Below are 21,632 nucleotides of genomic sequence, written 5' to 3'. Positions count from 1 at the left end.
TTCCCTCGATTACCTCGGCTTTATTGTTATTATTTAAAGAGTGTCGCGCGTTCCTGCCTCTCTTTCCTCCTCGTGAATACCTCGCGCATGTGAAGCCGCCCCTTGCTCCGCGCGCTGCGCCTCGGCTAGGGAGCTTTTTTCCACAGCCGCGCGCCGGCCGTCGCCGTATCAGCCTCCCGAACGTAATTCAGCGCCGCTTCACCGCGCTCGTCTCTCCCCGTCGCCGCGGAGAGGACAAAGGACTCCGGCTTATAAACCACATATTTGTGCTCTCTGTGAAAATTAATTGCGCGGCATGCGCGACGTAAACTGGACGCCGGCCGGCTGAAAGAGTCGTTCCGCACTTCGCCCGGCGCGTTTCTTCCCGCGTGCGAGCGAGCGTTATTCTTTCGCCGCTGACGCGCGCTCCGGGCGAAGTAATCATCATCGCGCTCTCTCTTCTCTCTCGTCTCTCGCCCGTGTCCTGCGTTGATTAGCATTTGCGTGGGTAATTCACTTTGGCGCCGCCAGCGTACGCGCCGCGCACGTGTCCGTTCCCCCTCCCCTCCCGTTCCCGCGGCGGGGCATTCGTCATCGTTAGTCAAATTCCCGTCATCTTGCACTCCCTCCCTCCTCCCCCTCCCCGGACTTCCCTCCCGCCCATGACATCCGCGAATCGCTGATGGAAGACGCATTATCGAGTGTCTTTTTACGCAATTAACGCCTCCGAGACGATATCGTGATCGAGCGGAACGGATCGGCCGGTTCGTAAGAAAAATATCGAATATCGAGAAGTATCGAGAAATATCGAGCAGCGGCCACGCGATTTCCACGACGCGATAAAATCGAGCGGGGCGAAATACCTGCGCGTCGCCGCGGAGGAACCGAATTCCGAAATCGCTCGCGGCTGATTGACGGATGCGGCGAGCGCGCGTCGGAGGGGCCGTCGCTCCTCTCCCTCTCTCTTTTCCTCCCTCGGTGTGTAACAACCGCGCGAGCATTTCCCGAGAGAGCTCGTGCCGCTCGATGGCGGCGGCGGCGGCGGCGCAGCCGGGGGTGGGGCAGCTCGCGGAGGGTGAAGAAACGTCACGCGGAAGTCCCACGTGATAAGGCGATTACTTTCTATTTTTTCTGCTAAATTTATGCCATCAGCGCGGCGCCGGCAGCAACAATATTTTTCTTGTGTCCGCGGGGGAGGAAGCAATTATCGTGGCGGCGCGCGTTTTCTTGGCGCCCGAGCTACAAAGCGGATAAGGATCGGAGCTGATTTCCAGCGCGGGAAGGATTTTACGGTCTGTCCCGCTAATTGAGGCGTGCGCTTTCCTCTCTCTCTCTTTCTCTCTCTCTCTCTCTCGCCTCTCACTCTCTCCCCTTCCGCTTAGCCGGCACCCCCTCACCCGTCGCGTCCGCGGATGTTAAACACGGCGAGTAATGGCTTCTTGCGCGGGCCCGGCACAATCTTGCCGTATACGCGCTCTATTGACGTTCGTTCAGTCTGTAAACGTTACGCGATTGTCACCTCTCCGGTTTCGGTCGTCGTCGTGGCGACCTGGACGACGAGGACGGCGACGAGGGAGCGCGGCGGGGGCGGCAGTGCAGCGAGAGGATTTTGATTAAACCTTATCCCAGCGTTGCAGCTGTTAGATGCGCGATATTGAGGTATCTTTACGAGCGGATCTTCAAATTTGACGCGAGCCTGACTGAAGGGGCGGAGGATGGGGGGGAAGGCGGGAGTATCCCCGGGTGGAAGATAACGCGCGCGGGACGGCCGCGACGCTGCTCGCTGGCGGGATAATGCGACTCGTTAAAAATGCACGTGGCGGACGCGCGGAGCGCGCTCGTTGTTGGCGAAAAATAAAATATCTTCCTGCATGGCGGGCGGGCGCGGGGGCGACGGGGGAGCGTTCGGGGCGTAATTCGCGCGCGTGCATAAACGCGGCAGCGGCATCGACAATGGAACGAGCTGGATTATGTATATCTTGTAACAGAGTCGCAGCGGAGGGCGACGGCGTGAAATTTACGGCGGGCGTGCCGACGCCCGACGCCGTCGCCGTCGTCGTCGTCGTCGTCGTCGTCGCCGTCGTCGTCGTCGTCGTCGTCGTCGTCGTCGCCGAGTGGATTTTATTTTTGCTCGCGCTTGTAACTAGGAATTTATTCCGGATTTCATTCGTTCCGGCCGGCTGAGCTTCGGAACAGCGAGAGAAGAGTTAGTAGAGTGTGTGCGTGCGTGCGTGCGTGCGTATGTGTGTGTATGTATGCGTTGCCGCGCGCGCTTGGCGCGTACATGCACAGACGCAGAGAGAGAGAGAGAGAGAGAGAGAGAGAGAGAGAGAGAGAGAGAGAGAGAGAGAGAGAGAGAGAGGCGTGCGTGTGTATTTTACGCGTATCCGCGTGTACGGGAGTACAATCGAATTATCAGCAACCATGGGGAAATCCTTTAATACCGGCACACGAATTTACCCTTCCCGATCGATTAATTCCCTATGAAATCACCGGCCATCCTCGTTGCGGATTAGGTCTCGGTACACGCGTACACAGGCGAGCAGGAGGGCGGGCGAGGGGAGGGGGGCGGGGAGGGCGCATGTACTCGCAGGCGACACCGCCATCGCGGCGATACGCACGATGCATGCGGAACCTCGATGCAAAATTCACGAAGAAGTCCGCGCCGAAACCGAAGGGACGATCCATCCTGCATAATCTCGTTTCGCCTAGCGCCGCCGTATATATCCTCCCTCGCTCTCAAGCCGAGAGAGAGGGATGGAGAGGAGAGAGGAGGAGAGTCGCTCGCTCGCACGCTCGCGCGCGTTTAATGAAGTTACGACGTTCAATGAGAAGTTATGCGCGCGATCGCGGGGAATTTGTTTCTCGCGCTATAACCGGTTCCGCGGATATTTGATTATCCGCGCCGCTGTGTTGTGTTTGGCGGCGGGGCAGGGCGGAGGGGGGGGGAGGAGGAAGGGGAATTCGCTCTGCGGCGGGAATATGCGGCGGATTGTCTCAGCAGAAGTCGCGCGCGCGCTCGCGGGACCGCAGACGCTCGAAGGCTCGAATTAACAAGAATGGCGATTGTTGTTTCGCTGCAGCAGCAGCGGCGGCGGCGGGTGGACGACGGGCGGCGGCGGCGGCGGCGGGGAATCGATAGCGTGTTCCAATTACGCGCGATTGAAAATTGATCGGAGCCCGGCAATCTAAGCTTCGCGATGGCCGATGTGAGAGGCGAAATCCTATTCCCCCGAATTAATCGCGGCCGGACATTATTTCCGCTGAATCCGGCACTTAGCGCGCGCCCATGCGCGCGTCGCGCACCACCGACGACGAAGAGAGCTTCTAATCGGGGGGGAGGGATGCGCCTGGCAGGGAGGCGGCGTTAAACAGAGAAAGAGGAAGAAGAGCGCCCGCTGTGCGCTCGCGAGAGAATTCCTCCTCCCCCGTGCCAAGCGGAAGAATTCCGCAACCGCCGGTGGAGGAAGCGGGGGGGAGGGGGGAGAAAGAGAAGCGATCAGAGGAGGCGCGACGGCAGGAACTGCGCTGAAATTTATATTCGCAAAAACGAGTTAACGAGATCAGGTCGGCAGGGCCGGCCGGCCGGCCGATCTGAGAGAGAGTCGAGTGCTCTCCCGATGATACCGTGCGTTAAAACGCCTCGCTCCGCGTCGAGCCCGCGGAGGCGAAAAGGGAACGAAAAGATGAAGAGAGAGAGAGAGAGAGAGAGAGAAGCTCTCTCTCTCGCGAGCGGTCATTAAATTAGAACATCGATCGGGTTCCTTCTCGGCGAAAAGTTTCGGCGACTTTACGAGGGTTATAGACGGCGACTTGGCGAATAAAACCGGTAATTCCGCCAGCCGCCGTTACCATTATAAAAGCCCTCCCTTTCCCTTCTGCCGCGCTCGTTCCTTCCCTCCTTGGCTCCCAGCGCCGGTGTGATGCCGAGAAGTTCGGGAATAAACCCGGAAAATTTACAACGCTGGATACAGTGCGAATAATTAAACGAATCGACTGGACGCCCCCTCTCTCCCTCCCTCCCTCCCTCCCTCCCTCCCTCGCGCGCAGTCGTAAAAGAGGAACATTATCGCGTCTATTCGGCAGAAGTCACAGGAAAATCGACGGCGGACGGCAAGTCGCGCGGGTATGGGGAGAAGGAGGGAGGGGAGAGGGAGCGAAGAAACGGAACGCGGATCGTTATGTGGCACGGTGTGTGCGTTTTGTGCTTTAACTGCATACACACATACACATACACACGCGCACATATATTCCGCAACGTACAAAAGTACGCGTGCGTATGTGCGCGACCCGGCATCGCGCACCAAGGAGACTGGAGAGAGAGAGAGAGAGAGAGAGGGAAGGAGGAAGAAAGAGAGCGGTCGTTGTTGGGAAACCTTCTAACCAAGATAAATACGTGCGATTACGGATAAAAAGAAGCCGGTAGCCGGTGGCCGATAAGACGATGAAGAATAAAGAGCGGGCGATCAGAGGGGGCGGGCAAGCAGAGGGGGTGCGGAGGCAACGAGAAGAGAAAGAAGAGCGCGCGGGGGTAGCAGGATAAGGAGTCTCGATGCTCGTAGACCGAAGCCGGGCGAGAAGGATGCGCGCGATGAGGAGACAGACAGACAGAGAGAGAGAGAGAGAGAGAGAGAGAGAGAGAGAGAGAAAGGCGGTGCAACGAAGCTCAAGGAGGCGAAGAGGAAGAAGCAGGCGGCGAGTAAATAAAATATTCAGGAAGCCCGGAGCCCCCGGGCGTTCGGTCGTGGATGCTGGGGTGTCTGCTCCAAGTGGCGGTCGGGAACCGACGCATGGGGGTGGCGGGCGGTAGACGACGGGGAGAGGAGGGGCGAGGGCGAGGAGGTTGAGGGAGAACCGGTCGAACGCCCGTAGACTCGGCGGGTCTGAAAGTTTGGCGGGATAAACGGACCAGTCGAGACGGAGGAGGAACCGCTTGCCTCCGCCGCGTATAAAGGAGGGAACGCGGCCCGGGCTTGGTTTTATCCCGTGGGATTCGATGTGGTTCAGCGCGGGTGGGGGAGAGGCAAAGGGCACCGCGCGACCCTGGCGCGACCGTGTTCGCACCGATGCTCGCGCGCGTTCTGTGCGGCGATCGAGTAGCGACGGCTTGCACCTGCGGTTCGAGACCTTCTTGCTCTCTCACCCCTCGCCTCGTCTCGTCTTGCCTCACCTCGCTGTGTCTGGACCGTCCGACGTCTCACGGGGCACAGCTCGCCGCTTGCAATACCCTCTCGCGACTCCGTAATGGAAATGGAGCGGCGCGAGATTAAGCGCTTACGCGCGCGACGAGCGTTCGGCGCGAGAAGGGCCGGCCGTCCGATAACGAGCGGCCCTTCTCGCGCCGCTCGCTCGGCGCCGGACAATTACTCGAAGCTTCGTCCGCTTCGTTTCGGCGCGAGAGTCATCGCCCTCCTGCGAGAATGATGTGCAAATTTGGCGGCGCGTTTTTGAGGAGGACGCGACTCTCTCCGCAAACACTCGTAATTGAGTTTTTGAAGCATTCGCCAAAGTTTTTCGATAAACACGCCGTGCAAACGCGGTTCTTCTCCCTCTCTCTCTCTCTCTCTCTCTTCCCCCTCTCTCTTTTTCTCTCCTTTCCTCGCGTTTTATTCGCCGCGAAACGCCACGGAACATCGGCGGGTTATCAGGCGAATAATTGAAAGCGTATTCTTCAGTTATTTGTGGAATTTTGCGTTGCAAACTTCAGCATTTCCATCCCCATTCGTACGCATTGTTCGCGATACGTTGCCGGGGCAAAATACTCCACCGGGTATCAATTTAAACCGCCAAGACACATTTTTCCGTTCCTGAGTACGTGAACGAGATTAATTTTGTGTGGAGGAAAGGGAGAGCAAAAATTGCATCGGCCCTCGCGAGGAAGGAAAAAAGAGTTGCCGCGCGTTAAACGCGCGTTAAATCGAGCGTAAGCGACGAATCGGTTAATTCCGTGATCCCCGAGCTCGCATCCGCGGCGGCAGGATTCCTCCGACTTCGAATTTCACGCGAAGCTGCCAGCTTAAAGCATCCCGACACGCCAACACTCCCTCCCCTCGCTCCCCCGTCCCTTTCCGCCCGTCTTCGATTCTGCATCTCTCTTCGATTTCGCCTTCCTGCGTAAACACTCGGCGAGAATCGCGCAGGAGAGCGCCGGAATGACGATCTTTCAAGGGAAACAAGGTACTCCGCGGCATCGCCGCGTCGTGACAGATCCTAAAGCTACCGAAGGGAATTCCGAAGATCAACAGAACTTAATGAAACATTAATCGAAAACGCGAAGATTAGACGCTCGCGAATCTTCCTGCGAGTGTCAAACTCGGCTCACCGCTCCCCGCTCCCCGTCACCCGACCCGCACGTTGAGATCTACAGATTTAAACGCGTCGGCAAAAAATCCGCTATCTTCGAGAGCTCGGGATTAATTAATTGGATTTAACCGTTCGCTGAATCGAGAATGATTTCTCCGCGTGCGTCATTTCACGCGGTGCGACGAGCGACTTCTCGAGCAAAAAATTGTTAGGGCCATCCTTATAAAGCATAAGGCAGGATGCCTTAAAAAGGGATGCTTCATTATTACTACATCAGACATCGAGATGGATCTTTTAGGGATATTTTAGATTTTACGAAATAAGGCTTCGATAAGGAAAACTGATGAGGGTCTTAGAAGGATTTTTAAGGGATGCCTTAGATTTTCCGAAATAACGTTTTAACATGGAAAACTGATGTGGGCCTCAGAAGGATATTTTAAAAGGATGCTTTAGATATGCAAAATCAAGTTTTGTTATAGTAAATTAATATGATCTGAAGCATGCGATAAAATTGTCATAGTTTAATATTGTTTTAATAAGTATGCTCTATCTGTTTCTTTTAAAGATTTTTTAATTATACCGCAATTAAAAACAAATTTTATTAGTTTTATTAGTTGCCATATTCATTAATTTTTTCCAAGGATTTTTCTAGTATTGCCTTTGTTTTGAAATGCAGCAAACTTTAATAAAAAAAAAACGGTAGCAGGATTTTTATGTGTAAAGAATGCTATGTTTTATCGTAAAATATGCTATATTTTTAAAATAAAAAATTCTTGTATACTAATAAGATTATAAAGGAATAAAGAAATTACAGCCTAAATCTCTTGGAATGAAAAGAACGAATATTTTTACTCAAGCGATAATAAAAATATTTCCTTATAAGGCCCTATTAATATTGCTTTATAAGGCCCTGTTGATCCTGCCCTATCAGGCCCTCATAATATTACCTTGTAAAGACCGTTAAATCACTTGTTATACATCTTGTAGGGCCCTTGTCTTTCTATCCCTACTACTAGGGCCTGATTAATATTAGAGAAAAATAATCAGACCCTTACCAGAGTCCTATTAATTTTTCTACTTGGATTTGAGCCTCACCTGGTAAAGTGCGAGACGATCGCGCTTCTGAGACGTCGCGGTGGTGTCTATGAGACAATGTGTGAAAGGATTGCGACGTGTGTGTCGTTTCGCAGGATTACGACGACGCGGAGATCGACGATCGTCCGATTCCGCCTGGAAAATCTGAAATCGCTCGTCGCGCGATCCCGCGGAGAGTAGAATTTGCGACTCGCGCGTATCCCGAGATAAAATAACATTTTACGACAGATTCGTTGCGCTGGAGGCTGAAGGGGGGAGCGACAGCAATATAAATACATTATATATTCGTTATATTCGGCGCGCAGGCGAAATAAATTTCGATTATCCGCGCGCGATGCGCGATAAATCGCCCTTGCGAGGCGTAATCCGTAAATCCGAGTTGCGCTCGTTCTCCCTCCCTCTCTCTCTCTCTCTCTCTCTCTCTTTCTTTCCTCTCTAAAATATGCAACTATTTTGAAGCCACCCTCGCACCCCGGATCCGAGTAAATATTGTATCGGAACGGTACGGAGAGAAGAGTATTGCGGTCCCTCGCGGGCAACTTTGTTCGACGTTCGAGTTGCCGGCGCTCGAACCATGACTCTTGGTGCAACCGCACGATCTCGTCTGCGGTCACGAGCGGGATCTAAATTAATGGATTGGAGCGCGATACATTTTCTGTAGAGGACAGCGGGCGCGGGCTATTGATCTTAAGAAAATACGTCCGATTCCGAGTGCCGCGACACACAGCGGCGGAACGAGAGGCCGAGATAGATAGATAGATAGATAGATAGATAGATAGATAGATAGATAGATAACGAGAGAAGGGAGGAGAGGGAGAGACAAATAAAGAAACAGAGGAGGCACTCGTACATCGGCGTGAGGAGGAGAAGCGGGTCGTATTAATAACGTCGTATTAAATTCGCGGCCGCGCGATCGGTCGAACGAACGCGTGCGCGCTGGCCGCTCACGGCGCGATAACCGGCGAATTTTCACGCTCGTCGCAGAAGCACAAGAGTAATCTCCGCGCGCGGAGTCTCGGTCGTGAGAAGCGGGCTGAAAAACCACGCTCGGGCGACGCGTCGAGCGTGGAGTAATTCGACGACCTCGACGTGGCGTACGATAATCCAGCGTGTCGTGTGCGCGCGCGCGAGCGCGGGGTGAGGGGGGTGAGGACAGGAAGGTGAGGGGAAGGGGTGGGAAGGGACGACGCGAGTCGTCGAAGAGCCGAGGAGGCGGAATAGGAGCGAGCGTACACACAGCTACGGAGGATTATAATATAAGCCCCGGGTCGAAATTTATTTCGTTCCTCCATTAATAACGCCGCTCGGACCGAAAGGGCCAGCCTTGCGCCGCGCGACACTTATTATTACCGGCGCCAAGGGTGGCCCCTCGCGCTCACCCTCGAGAATCCACGAGGACTCGCCTCGAGAACGAACTCGCCTGTGGCGGTGAAACCTTCGGGACCCACAGAGACGAAGAATATCGATCGGCAATTATGCATCAGCGTGACGATAAACAAAGCCATCGCGTTTCGGTCGAGGGGGGGTAAAATTGTGAAAAGGAATTTGGTTCCGGAGGATCGATCGATTACCAAGCTGAGAGCTTGTCAAGCCGAGAGAACTCGCCTGGGATATTCTTGTATGCGAGGTCGCCTTCGGTTCACCCGAAGGCGGACCCGAGAGATGATCTTCAAAACATATAAGATCCGACTACAGATTCCTCCCCCTCTTTCTCTCTTGCTCCTCTAATCAGATTACGAGTTTCCGAAGAGTTTTATTCTCGCAATTTGTCAGCGACGAAGAACGTTTCCCGAGACGCTTTCCGCTCTCAGGGAGAAGCTGAGCTCCCTCCAGCCCTCCGGCCGAAACCGACGTTGCTCGGGCTTCCTTAATCACGATCTAACGATTACAACGAGCGCGACGTATGATATCCTTCGACACCGACGATAAAGTTAAGTAGAGCGCCCAGCACTTTTGCCTAGAGACCGCCGCGCCCCGCTCGAGCTTGATGGCCCACCATTTGAGAAGCTTCCTCCGCGCGCGGCCGTCGTTCATTGCCGATCCATCGGCGGCATCGTTATCTCGCTCATTAATAATCCGTTCGACGATGGGCATCGTTTCCAGCGGCGGCACGAGTACTCCGGAGAACGGTCTCGTTAGCGTGCGCCGATCGTTTCCCGCGTAACCGCAATCGGTGTATCGCGGTCAGCGGCGCTCGTTAGAAGCGCTTTTGCTTCTCGAGTAACGTTCAATCGTCTAATTAGCCCGTCTACTCATCCGCGCGCGCGCGAGACAGAGAGAGAGAGAGAGGGTGGTACTCGATGGCACCGGCCATTCGAACTTTCGATCGATCCTCCGCCGCGATACACTCGTCCCGGTAATTCACTCGCCGCGATAATCGCGCCGACGCGCGATCTCATTGTTCGCGCGCGAGCAATTTCGCCTTACGCAATCCTTATCTAGGGGCGGCTGCAAAACCGCCGAGAAAGAGAGAGGGGGAGAGGATAGAGAGCGAGAGGACGCATTACCGGCTGGGACAATGGAGAAAGTCAAGTTGCGAGCTACATCTAATGTCGATCGCGATGCACCGTAATGGCGAGCGTGTGTGTGTGTGTGTGTGTGTGTGTGTGTGTATGCAAGCGAGCGAGAGAGGAGGAGAGAGGGAGTACGCTGATTGTGCGACTACTCTCGCGGGTAATTATGCGACACGTAGCACGCAACGACGGAACGCAAACGGTTCCCCCTTATCGTCGCTCTGTTACGGCCGATCCACGCGTCGAGAGAGAGAGAGAGAGAGAGAGAGAGAGAGAGAGAGTATCTCTTCTCCGACGAGTGATAATAATAACTTGGCGTGGGTAGGATAGCAGCTGAACTCCCAAGTCCGATATGGTGCTCCTTGCTTGCGTTCGGCGGGGCAGGGCGAGTGTTAAGTGGATTTACCCACCTACTGATTATCTCACCTGAAACGTGTTCCCGCGGTCGTCACGCTTACGATGACTGCCGAACGATGGCCGCGGCCTCGCATTGCTCGGGAATGCGCGTCGACCTCTCTTAAGGGAGAATACCACTGTGACGGGCCCAAAAAAAGCCCTTTTTCACGAATTTCTTTTTTTACTACCTAATGAATTATTTAAGGATTGGGGGAAGAGTATGTTATTAAGGACACTTTTGGAAGTAGTTTTACACAAATTTTTATTAAAAAATAATAAAAATTAACAAAGATATATATACAACAGAGTGCCGATCCGTAAAAAATTCTTCTTCCAACGGTGGGCTCGATATTTCTGGCATGGTTCATCTGAAAAAAACAAATCAAATATTTTCTTATTCTGCATAAATGCAGTTTTCGTTAAGCGGAGCCGTTTTTTTTTTAATTAATTTTCTCAAAATAGCGGTATGTTAAAAAAAACCTCGATTTTTCCAAAACTTTTTCTTCATTCAAGGGGTCTTGAAGAATAATTTTCAAAGTAAAAACATTTATGCAGATTAAGAAAATAAGTAGTAAAAAAAGATTCGTGGAAAAGGACCTTTTTTGGGCCCGTCATTAGTAATATTCCTCCTTCAGGAGGGAATTGCACACGGAAGGCCGTTTCCAAGGCTATTTTTAACAGAATTCTTTTAACAGAAACGGTGAGATCAATGGACTTGAAATTTCCACAGTGTATTCATTAATGTTCAAAATATAAAATAAATTTGTTACTATCTATACGGAAAGTAACACATAAAACACTTTAAACGCGTTTATCTGGAACCCCCACCATTTTCTTAAACTACGATTACGCAAAAACTACTGAACCGAATAACTTAAAATTTTTACACAACATACAGTAGACATGTAGTTTTCGCGCCCCTACCTCAAACACAGTTATATTTTATTTTATTAATTTTTTTTAAACATTATCACAAGTTGTGCCACCAACCAAAAATGTTTGTTGGTGGTATAAATTAGTACAGAGTAAGTACTAAATAATCGAGAAGATCCGGTTTTATTTTGCCGATTTGATCCTGCTAGCTTAGGAGAGGTTCGACGTTGTCATTTTGACGAAAAAATTAAGTTCGCCGCTTAGATGCGCTCGTCCAAGTCGAACGGAAATCGCCGATTTTGTTCCTTGCGCTTCTTGATGACACGCTCGTTTCGCGCGCTTGTCATCGCGGACGTATGTGTGTGTGTGTGTGTGTGTGTGTGTGTGTATTGTCGAGAAATTTATTGAAAATTTATCAAACGAGAGCGGGCGCGATAAAGAATCGGGAAAGTTCCCGCGAGGATGAGTCGCGTCGGGAATGAAATTGACGTTACTTTGCCGTCGTAACGGCGACGTGTTAATGTCGACCGAGCGTTAATCGGTGTTACGTGTTGTCTGATTTCAGTGTAGTGGAGCCGGTGTCGGAGAAGAAGGCTACGTCCGGCGAATCGAATTCACGGTGCAAATTGGTGCGCTGGGAAGCAGGTATTTATAATAATAGAGTGTAATGGCGAACGTGCAATTTGCATGCTGCACGTTATGAGCAGCGAGAATGCCGGGCATAATGCATAAACTTTAATTACGTCGCTTCAACTCGGAATTAGAATCGTACTTAAGTTTTAATTGGATCGATTGTCATTGTTGCAACGAGTTAAGCTCGCGCGCATCGCGATTGGCTCTTCAATTTTAGAGCGTTTTGATCGCGCGCGCCCTTTCTCGCCCCCCAGCGCGCAAAGCTATCGGTGAGATGAGCGCGACGAAATTATACGAAATGCCATCCGTCGATGTGATGATCGCTGTCTCTCGAAGAGAGGACGACAAGTCGGCCACCTGATTTCCGAGGAAATTATTTCCCACACGTTCTGACACGCGCGCTCGCCGACACATCGCGGATTCTGCCTCGCAGATGCGCCGATTTCCGCCGGCGCGAGGCGGAAAAACGTGTATCGCTTGTCGATCTGAGAACGAAGAAAGCTGCGCGTACGCCCCCTCCCATCACCCCACCCCCTCCTCTCTCCCCGCCCGCTCTCTTCCTGCCGAGGAAATTTCTCGGCGTCTTTCGCCGCGCGCTCGCCTCTGCACGCGGAAATCCATTTCGAAGTCGTACTGATTTCCATTTGCGCGAAAAAAGCGCACAATGCCGCAAAATCTAACAAAACCCGGCTCTAACAATGGCGCCCTGCGCCGGTAAAACTGGAAATGGCTATACACGCGTATTCTCGGGCAGATTCTCCCCTGCATTATGCACGCCCGTCGATATATAGAGGACTCCGTTACCGAAGTCACGTCGATCTCTCGTTTGCGCGTCGCGAAAAAAGGACGCGCAATGCGGAAAGAGAGAGAGAGAGAGAGAGAGAGAGAGAGAGAGAGAGAGAGAGAGAGAGAGAGAGAGAGAGAGAGGGAGAAAGAGAGCGAGCGCACTAGGGGCGGCAAGGGGGAAAACTCGCATCGTCTCGGTCGAGTCGGTGCGATCGATCGATGGCGCGCGGCGGACAACGTGTCGGCGCAATCGTCGGCGAAATCAGAGCGCACTTTCGAGCGGCGCGTAACACGATCGGCGGAAACGTGCCGCGCCGGGCCATCTTACGTTATTGTACATGACGGACGTGTTCCCGCCACGAGCGTTCTCGCGCGGGGCGCGGAGCCCACTGCATCACGCGGCCGACAGATGCATACTTGCCGCGGATATTGTCTCGTGTCTGAAGCAGCTGGCACGGAATATTGAAATATTAATAGAATATCGATGAGGCCCGGGAGGCACGGATATACCCGCGAGAGCGGCCGAGAAGCGGCCAGCGGGAGTCCCCGAGATTCGGTTACGGCCGATCCGCGCCCGCGGGCCGAGCGGTCTGAAAATTTCAGCTCGTGACGGTGAGCGACGACGACGACGACGACGACGACGACGACGACGACGACGACGCGACGACGCGACGGCGGCGAGCGAGGCGATCGAAGCGAGCGAGCGGAGCGCATTTTGCGTAGCGCGGGGGGGGTCGGTAATCGGATTTTTTAGACACAGACGCACACTTGTTGCGAGAGAGCATTGTTCGCGGCCGGCCTGCGAGAACGGAACGGCAACGGCGAGAGAAGGGGTGGAATGCAAATCAGGTCGTCGCTCGCGGCACGATTAGCAAGCGCGATCGATCGAACGCGGGCGGCTTTTAATTATTAAACGCGCGTTTAGACCGTCCGACCGAAGTTCTCCCGCGTATACGTATACGCGTGTTCTCCGTGTGCGTACTTGCGTGCGTGCGTGCGTGCGTGCGTGCACGCACACTTGTCTCGCCGGGAACTTCTCCCCTGACGAGACGGCGGCGGCGGTTTCGGTTTCGCGGCATTATCGAGGAACGAGTTCGCGACTCGCGGGAGGCTCGAAAAGAGCGGCGTCGTCTTTGCATCGCGCCGACCGGATTATCATGAACATCGCGAGGGGCGGGGGGGGGAGTGGAGAGGCTAGCCCTCCGGCTGCGGTATCCTCATCGTGCACGCTCGTTGATCGCAGACCCGGACAATGCGCAGATGGTCCGATTTCGCTGCTGGATAATCTTGTTGATTCCGCGCAAGGTACAGCGTAATCGCCTCCCCTCCTTCCCCCGTTCCGCCCCCCCCTGCGCGCGCGCGCTCTGTGGACAGGAGGACTTCTATTGGATTCGGCCATATCCTTTGTTTCGCCCGAGCTCGCGTGTGTACATCCCCGGGACAAAGAACCAACTGTTACTGCTCTTCAAAGGTCTCCTCACCCTTCCATTCTTTTTTCGAAAAAGTCCCAAATTGATTACCTCCCCGCCCGCCCCCTCCCCCTCCGCTTCGTCCGCTTCTTATCGGCGATACGCGCCGCGGATCCGGCGGACTCGAGGAGCGCGCGGCAGCGAGAAATATCCGGCGGGAACGAGATTAAAAGCGCGGCCGCGCATCACACACACACACACACACACACACACGATATATAGAAAAACACACGCGTCGCGGCGGTCGTAAAACTTGGGCTGTTTTCATCGAACGCGACTCGCATGCGTGGCTGACTGCCCCCGGCGCGGCGGGCGGGACAAGTAGGTCGCACGTAGGACGTTTTACATATTCATAATAACGCGACTGTTAAAACGGCCGGCCGCGTTGCAATTCCTCCGTGCGACTGCGTACATAACGTCGTTTAAAATTTGCACGACCGCCACACACCGCTGCCGCCGCCGCCGCCGCCGCCGCCGCCGCCGCACCCTGCAGCGCCGCGCGCGCTACGGCGTCTTCCGCAAACGCGCCCGGCCTCCCCGCGGCCGCGCGCGCGCGCGCGCGCGCCGCCCCGGAGAGACCTCGCCGGGGAATCCTCTCCGCCGTCGACTCGCGGCGAAACTCGCTCGGCATTCGGCGTCAGCGTCTTGAATGGTGACAAACGGCATGCACCGCGGAACACACAATCGCGCCGTGGCTGCGACTGCAGCTACGACGGCCGAGGGGCGAGGGGGAGGGGGGGGAGGCTGACTGCAGCGCGCGAGCAATGCGGCTGCGACGTACAGTTGACAGAAGCGCTTACGGAGGCGAGAGATCGTACGGTACGTTCGCCTCTCTATCTTCATCCCTCTCCGGCCCTCCCGCCCTGCTTCACCGTTTCCACGCTCGTATGTGCGTGCGTGAGTGCGTGCCTGCCTGCCTGCCTGCCTGCCTGCCTGCCTGCGTGCACTCGAGCATGCATACGCCGGCCGGGGTGGTGCGCGTGCACACAGTTGCGTCGTGTAGTCGTCGCCGACGACATCGACGTCGTCCGTCGCCGGGTCGATCGGCGCGAACGCGGCCGTACGCGTAAATTGAGGGAGTAAACGGCCGCGCTGTATCGGCTTCTTGTGAGGATTCCTCCTCGCGACTTCTTCGCCTCAGGATGTGACCCGGCGAATGGGACGGTCTCTTTTTCGACGGAGCTCTCCTGCCCGGCAAAATCCGGCAAAACACGCGTCCTGAAATTCGCGGGGAAAATTGCGGGCCGCCATCCTTACGGCCACACGCGCGCGGAATTGAGCCGGCGATATGTATGAGCGAGCAAAGCGCGCTTTGGTCGGAGCGGACGAAATGTCCGATCCTTGCCGGCGAATTTTGCCCGGCGAAATTCTGTTTGCCTCGCGCAAAACGCGCTCGGCTCGCTCTCATCGCCATCGCTGATTGAATCGGACTTTTTCTCGACGCGCGCGCGTAATTCGGCCGATCTTCCGGCTCGTGCGAATTTCACACGTCACGGAGTCGCGTTCGTTTTCAACGTCTCGACAATTCTCCATCGCGTTGTTCGCGTTATCGGCGGTCGCCGGCGATTCGCCCAGGAGGACGCGCCGAGGAAACGCAGCGACGTTAATGAACGCGAAGCTGCTCGTCAATGGGCGCCTTTTATTCACGTATTTTAATTTTTTTCGGGCCTCGGCGAACTCTCTCGTCCGCTTTGCGCTCGCATATAATATGTCGCGATTGCGGGAAAGAAGAGTGTATGAAAAATGCAGCGGCAGGAGAGGGGCGCGCGATGCGACGACAAGGCGGAAGAATGACGGACGGTTAGGCGTTTCGAGCGGGATCGGCTTAGGGAGGAAAATCGCCTTTCTTCCGCGCGTGGCGTCAATTTTGCGCGTGCGCGCACGCGCGCGCGCGCAGGCCGACACGAGTTTGGACGCGCGTAACCGCGCTGCGTCGATGTAAGAAGCTACCGCGATTTAATCGGAAATTCGCGTTGCCGCGGATCGCCGAGACTTGCCGTTTATCTAACGCGGGCGTTGCGCGCGCGCGCACACGCACACACACGCGCGCCCGCAATCTCGGGCATAATGTTTTATTAATTAAAACTTTCGACGAGAGAGGTAAATTGCGAAATACTTAAGCGCACACAAGCAGTAATAAAACGTTGCGGTTGATGCTAATGAAACACACAATGGAACGAGCATTCGTAATTAGCGGTGGCCGTGCCCAAAACAGAGCGTAACGGTCGTTGTACTCATTACTTTGGCGACGCCATATCGCGAAATGCATATCTCGTGTTCGTAAGATATTAATAAACATTCTGACTCCCTCTACCTCTCTCTCTCTCCCCCCTTCGCTTCGTCACACCCCTCCGAGACGGATGCGGTGTCCGCAATTTTTTGTCCGACGAACCATCGGCGCCGCGCGACGATCGCGCGGAATTGCGAATTCCATTTTCGAAAAATACCGCCGACGGCTGCGTCCCGTCGAGTCCCGTCCTCCCTCCCCCTCCTCCTCCGGAATTCCCGTGAAGCCGGAGAAAACTTGGGCGTTTAATACGTCGCTGTCTCTGAAGCTTATTCCTCGCTTCGCTCTCCCGCGAGCGATATTTTTCTCGACGCCCCCCCCCCCCCCCGCCCCGCCCCTCCCCCTCTGTCCCACATCACAAAACTAGGCATTCGTCTAGGCGTCCGCGGTCACTTCACGGAAGAAGGCACGATTCTAATCGCGCCGGTCGTCGCGATTTTCGCGGCCGCGAGCGGCGCGAAGCTGAACTGTAAGGTAAAGCCGAGCCCAGCGAATCGGGCGAGAGCCCGATACGAAGGGATACGAAGGGCCCAAGTTCCGAGCCTTTTCCCGACTCGCGTCTCTGTCTTTCCCCTTTCGCGCGCGCTCGCGCGAGCATGCGTGAGCCGGAATGCCGGTGATCAGTCCGCGGTTGCTCCCCCGCACGCACACGCACAACAGCTCGCATGTGCGTGTGCGTGTGCGTGCGTGCGTGCGCGCGCGAGCGCGTGTATACGTGTGTACGCGCAGAGAGAAAGAGAGAGAGAGAGAGAGAGAGAGAGAGAGAGGCCACAGAGCAGAGCGCGGAGCCCCGAAGCATAGTCTCGACTCGACTCGAGCGGCTGAATCGATCCACCAGCCTTCTCCTGTACGCTCTCTGCGCCCCCAGAACCAGAGCGCCGAACGAACGAACACCTACCGTTCCACACCGAACCAACCAGCCCACTCTCTTTCTCTCCGTCTCGCTCTCTTTCTCGTCTGGCTTTCTCCCTCTTCGCTCTACCTGCCTCGTTCTCTCGCTCTTCCTCTCTCTCTCTCTCTCTCTCTCTCTTTCTCGCTCTCGCTCTCACTCTCTCTTTCTCTCTCTCCTTGTATGCGTGTGTCTCCCACCCTCTCCGTCGCACTCGACACCGAACCATCGACCACCCTGGTCACGCGAACGCCCGTTTCAAAAATGCCCGGCTCTCGCACCGTACGCGCGAACCTCCTCGACATTTCTCTCCCTGCGACCGCGTTGGCCTTTTGCGAGACTCCTCGAGATTCGTTCGTTGCATTGCCGCGGCCGCGGCCGCCCCAAGCACACCCAAGCAGACCTCAGCAGCTTCGCTCGTGTTCGTCTTGTCCGGGGGTGGACGTGTGCTAAGATTCTCTTCTCTTAGTGAAAGAGAGAGAGAGAGAGAGAGAGAGAGAGAGAGAGAGAGAGAGAGAGAGAGAGAGAGAGAGAGAGAGAGAAACTGCTGGTGTTCGGTGGACGATACCCGAGCAAAAAAGGCCATCTTCATGAAACGTAAGGCCCCGATAAGGCTGAAAATAGGATATCCTAAGAAGGGATGCTTCATTATTATCACATCAGGCCCCGCGATGGGTCTTTTAAGGGTGTTTAGATATTTAGATATTTAGATTTTACGAAATAAGGCTTTCATGAGGAAAACTGATGAGGGTCTTGGAAGAATGTTTTAGGGGTGCTTATAGATTTAATAAATAAGGCTTTGATAGGGAAAGCTGAGAAGGGCCTTAAAAGAATTTTTTAGGGATACCTTAGATTTTACGAAATAATGCTTCAACATGGAAAACTAATGTGGGCCTTAGAAGGATCTTTTAAGAGAGCATGCTTTAGATAAAATTAATATAAAATTAATATAAAATAAATTTTTGTAGAAAATTAATAAGATCCGAAGCGTGTAATAAAATTGCCATTGTTTAGTATTGTTTTAATAGGTACGCTCTGTCTGGTTCTTTTAAAGATTTTTTAATTTTTTAATTATACTTTTAAAGATATTTCAATTATACAATTAAAAACAAATTTTATTAATTTTATTAGTTGCCATATTCATCAGTCTCTTCCAAGGATTTTTCTAGTATTGCCTTCATTTGGAAATGTAGCAAACTGTAATAAAAACAGTAGCAGGATTTTTGTGTGTAAAGAATGCTACAGAGTATGCTATATTTATAAAATAAAAAATTCTTGTTGTAACGAGATTATAAAGAAATAAAGAAATACAGTCTAAATTTCTTGGAATGGAAAGAACGAACATTTTTACTGAAGCAATGATAAAAATATTTCCTTATAAGGCCCTGTTGATATTTCCTTATAAGGCCCTGTTGATATTACCTTATGAGGCCCTTATAATAATATTGCTCTTATAAGGCCCTTATTATAATACTGCTTTATAAGAACCCGTTAAATTTAATTTGTTACATATCCTAGCTTGTCTTTACATCAGTACTCTAGGGCCTTAGGGCCCAATTAATAGTAGGGAAAAATAATCAGACCCTTACCAGAGCCCTGTTAATTTTTCTGCTCGTTTAGTCGATAGCTGAATATTTGGATTTCTCCACGAGCGCCTAAGTTGAAACGACGCGATTTTTATATGAGCCGCGTAGCAGAGGCTCACCTCGAGAAATAATGAGAGGGAGGGAGAGAGAGAGAGAGAGAGAAAAAGAGTTCGTTGACAATATACTTACCGCAGAAGGGCCGGCGATCCGCCGGAAGCTGCCGTTGGAAACGATTAGAAATCCCGTCACGATTGCCTATGATCGGGACGCACTGTTAACGCAACTGGCAATTTTCCTAGCTTGGGACCGGGAGAATTTCTCGGAGCGCAACGCGATGTAGGTTTCGCGAGTGCGGAGGAGAACGGGAATGGGGGGGGGGGGAACAATTTGGACGCGGGCGCGCGGGAAAATGCTCCGGCGCTGCGGGCGTATTTAACTTTGACGCGCAACGCGGAAGCGCAAGGCGGCGCGGGCGGAGGATCTTGCGCCGAGCGGAAAACTGCCCGGCGCCGTGCTGGTCACGCGAGTGCCGCGCTATTTAACATAATCCGGTTTGCCGGGGCATCGTAATAAAATGCGCTACGCGACACGCTGAATTAGACCCACTCTTCCGCAAACGCACTTGTTACTTCATTTCGCGCCGGCTTGTTGTTTGAGGTGCATATCAGATTCATGAATGCAATCAGTTACGTCGTACGTTGCAACGCAATGCGAGGGAGAACGGCCGGGCGTTGCTCGGCGTTTTAATGCAACATAGGACGCGCTGATGAAAACGCGTCGTTCTTGATAGCGGTATTTTGTTGTTTGAGGAGAAAAAAAAGAGAGAGAGAGAGAGAGAGAGCGCTCGTTATTAATTAATCGCTCCGTGCGCTTCGCGGACAAGAATCGCGCGAGAGCCGATTATTATTCGCCCTCGTCTCGTCCGTCAAATTGCGAGCATCGCGAAGGTGGCAATTTTGCCGAGATGCACTCGTCAGCTCGCCTCGCGCGGACACTCGAGCGGTCGCGAAGTCGACAGGATCCCAGGATAATAATCCGACACGGATGTTCGCGCCCGAACATCTCGCGCGACAGACTTTCCCCTCCCCCTCTCCCGCCTCGCCGTTTTTTTCTTCGATATATCTGGTCGATTCAATTAGGCACGTCGCTGGAACCGCTTCCCCACATCGATGTCGCCTCACCCTCGGCACTAGTGATTTGCGTCGCAGTCCGTCTCCTCTCCATGTGCGTGTATCGAATCGCGTGTGCATTTGCAAATTGTATACATAGCTCGGCCTGCACGTATAGCAACGGCAGCTGCGTATTCGTGATACACGCGCGCCTACGTGGGCGCACGTTTATGTGCGGCGCGACCACTCACAGGCGGGATATTGGTTAACATATTAGTGAAACATGCATTACGCATATTATATATATTATATATTATATATTATATATATGCATGTATGCTGTGTATATATATATATATATATATAAATATGTGTGTGTGTGTGTGTCATGTCGCATACGTCGCGTATATATTACGTAAGATATTATTTGTACGCTGCCCCAGATTTACAGACCGCCGGCGACCTGATTTCAAGCAATGCGCTCATCATCCTTCCTTCATTTGCATGAGAAGGTTAATATAATCGATATAGAACGGCTCTCTGCCAGTAAACAACTAAATTGAGATAATAATGCTTTGAAGACGAGCCGACTCGTGCTTAGCGTGAAGAATCTCTTTATAAAAATCGCGGGAGGCGGGGGGAGGAGGTAATACGGTAGAAGCGCACCAATGTCGGAACACGTATCTGACTCGGGACATTCTTTTTACTTTGGTCTTTGAGGAATATCTGAATTTTCAACGTGGAATACATGTGTGTACAGGTATGTATGTACAGGGTACATGTATGTATGTACAGGGTGTATAAAAAGTATCGGGACGGCGAAGTATCGCGAAAACTGAGCATCTTAGAAACAAATGTCTCGGACAGAAGTTGTATGCTTTCAAGGGGGACATGAAACAATGTTGTATCATTTTGTTTACAGATGGCGCCACTTTCGATATATTCACTGATCATTAAGTGGAAATTTTTATTTTTTATTATATCATATTTTCCTACCAATTAATCTGAACAACTCTTCTCTGAAGCATTTTTTTTTTTTTACGCTGTTTTGAGATATTTCGCCGTCCCCGTACTTTTTGTACATCCTATATATCCAGCACATGTTTTATGTATAAGAAAGTTAAACATTGCTGTTTAAGGGCTGGAAAACAAAAAAAAAGTAAGAGCTTCGGCTCAGTAATTTAATGACATATGCCGAACTTTTCTTCGAATCTACAGAAAAAATGTCCGCTTGAATGGACAGCAAACTTTTCTGGCGAGACACAAGCGATGGAGAAATCCCGGCTGAAGTAATCGGAATTCAGTCTGAATGATCAAGATTTCTGCTCGACTTGAAGAGAATTCCGCTATTTCCAGCCGGAATGCCCGAATCGTCCATATTTCGCCGGGAAACTGGCCCGTTCAACACGCGCATTTTTCTCCGTGTACTCGCCGCGTCAATCAATCGTGTCCTTCGATCAATTAAAACTCTGGTACCGCGAGCCAGCTGCGATTAAGATCGACGTGTGGTATTTCACACTTTACACATTCTCCCGACGACTATAAACCGTGTCTAGCCGCGATTGCACAACTGATATCGCAAAGCCGAGACCGCCTTCTAATTAGCCGCGAGATACCATCGGACTTGTTCGCGCACTGAGAAAAAAGGTTTCGTTGGGTCAACAAAACAGTAGCAGTAGCCGCAAGAAATGGTTTGTTAGTGTCGGACAGCAAG

The 21,632-nt window shown here is 52.8% G+C and overlaps 1 protein-coding gene and 1 long non-coding RNA gene across 3 annotated transcripts in view; one reads left to right on the top strand and one right to left on the bottom strand.

Moving 5' to 3' along the window:
- The window catches only part of LOC105182044 (uncharacterized), a 361,561-nt gene that overhangs the window by 68,102 nt on the left and 271,827 nt on the right, over positions 1-21,632 (top strand). For both annotated transcript variants that reach the window (XM_025303340.1, XM_011139187.3), the window contains exon 2: positions 11,725-11,804. The gene's annotated coding sequence lies outside the window, so the exon portion shown is untranslated. The remainder of the gene's footprint in view (positions 1-11,724; positions 11,805-21,632) is intronic.
- The window catches only part of LOC112589546 (uncharacterized), a 32,895-nt gene continuing 21,868 nt past the window's right edge, over positions 10,606-21,632 (bottom strand). Inside the window, exon 3 of the long non-coding RNA XR_003113618.1 lies at positions 10,606-10,654. This is a non-coding gene — a long non-coding RNA (uncharacterized LOC112589546). The remainder of the gene's footprint in view (positions 10,655-21,632) is intronic.

This window comes from Harpegnathos saltator, unplaced genomic scaffold (genome assembly GCF_003227715.2).
Source record: "Harpegnathos saltator strain DR-91 unplaced genomic scaffold, Hsal_v8.6 scaffold54, whole genome shotgun sequence".
Classification (NCBI taxonomy): domain Eukaryota; kingdom Metazoa; phylum Arthropoda; class Insecta; order Hymenoptera; family Formicidae; genus Harpegnathos; species Harpegnathos saltator.
The sequence above is the reverse complement of the archived record's forward strand: the minus strand, read 5'-3'. Positions and strand labels throughout refer to the sequence as shown.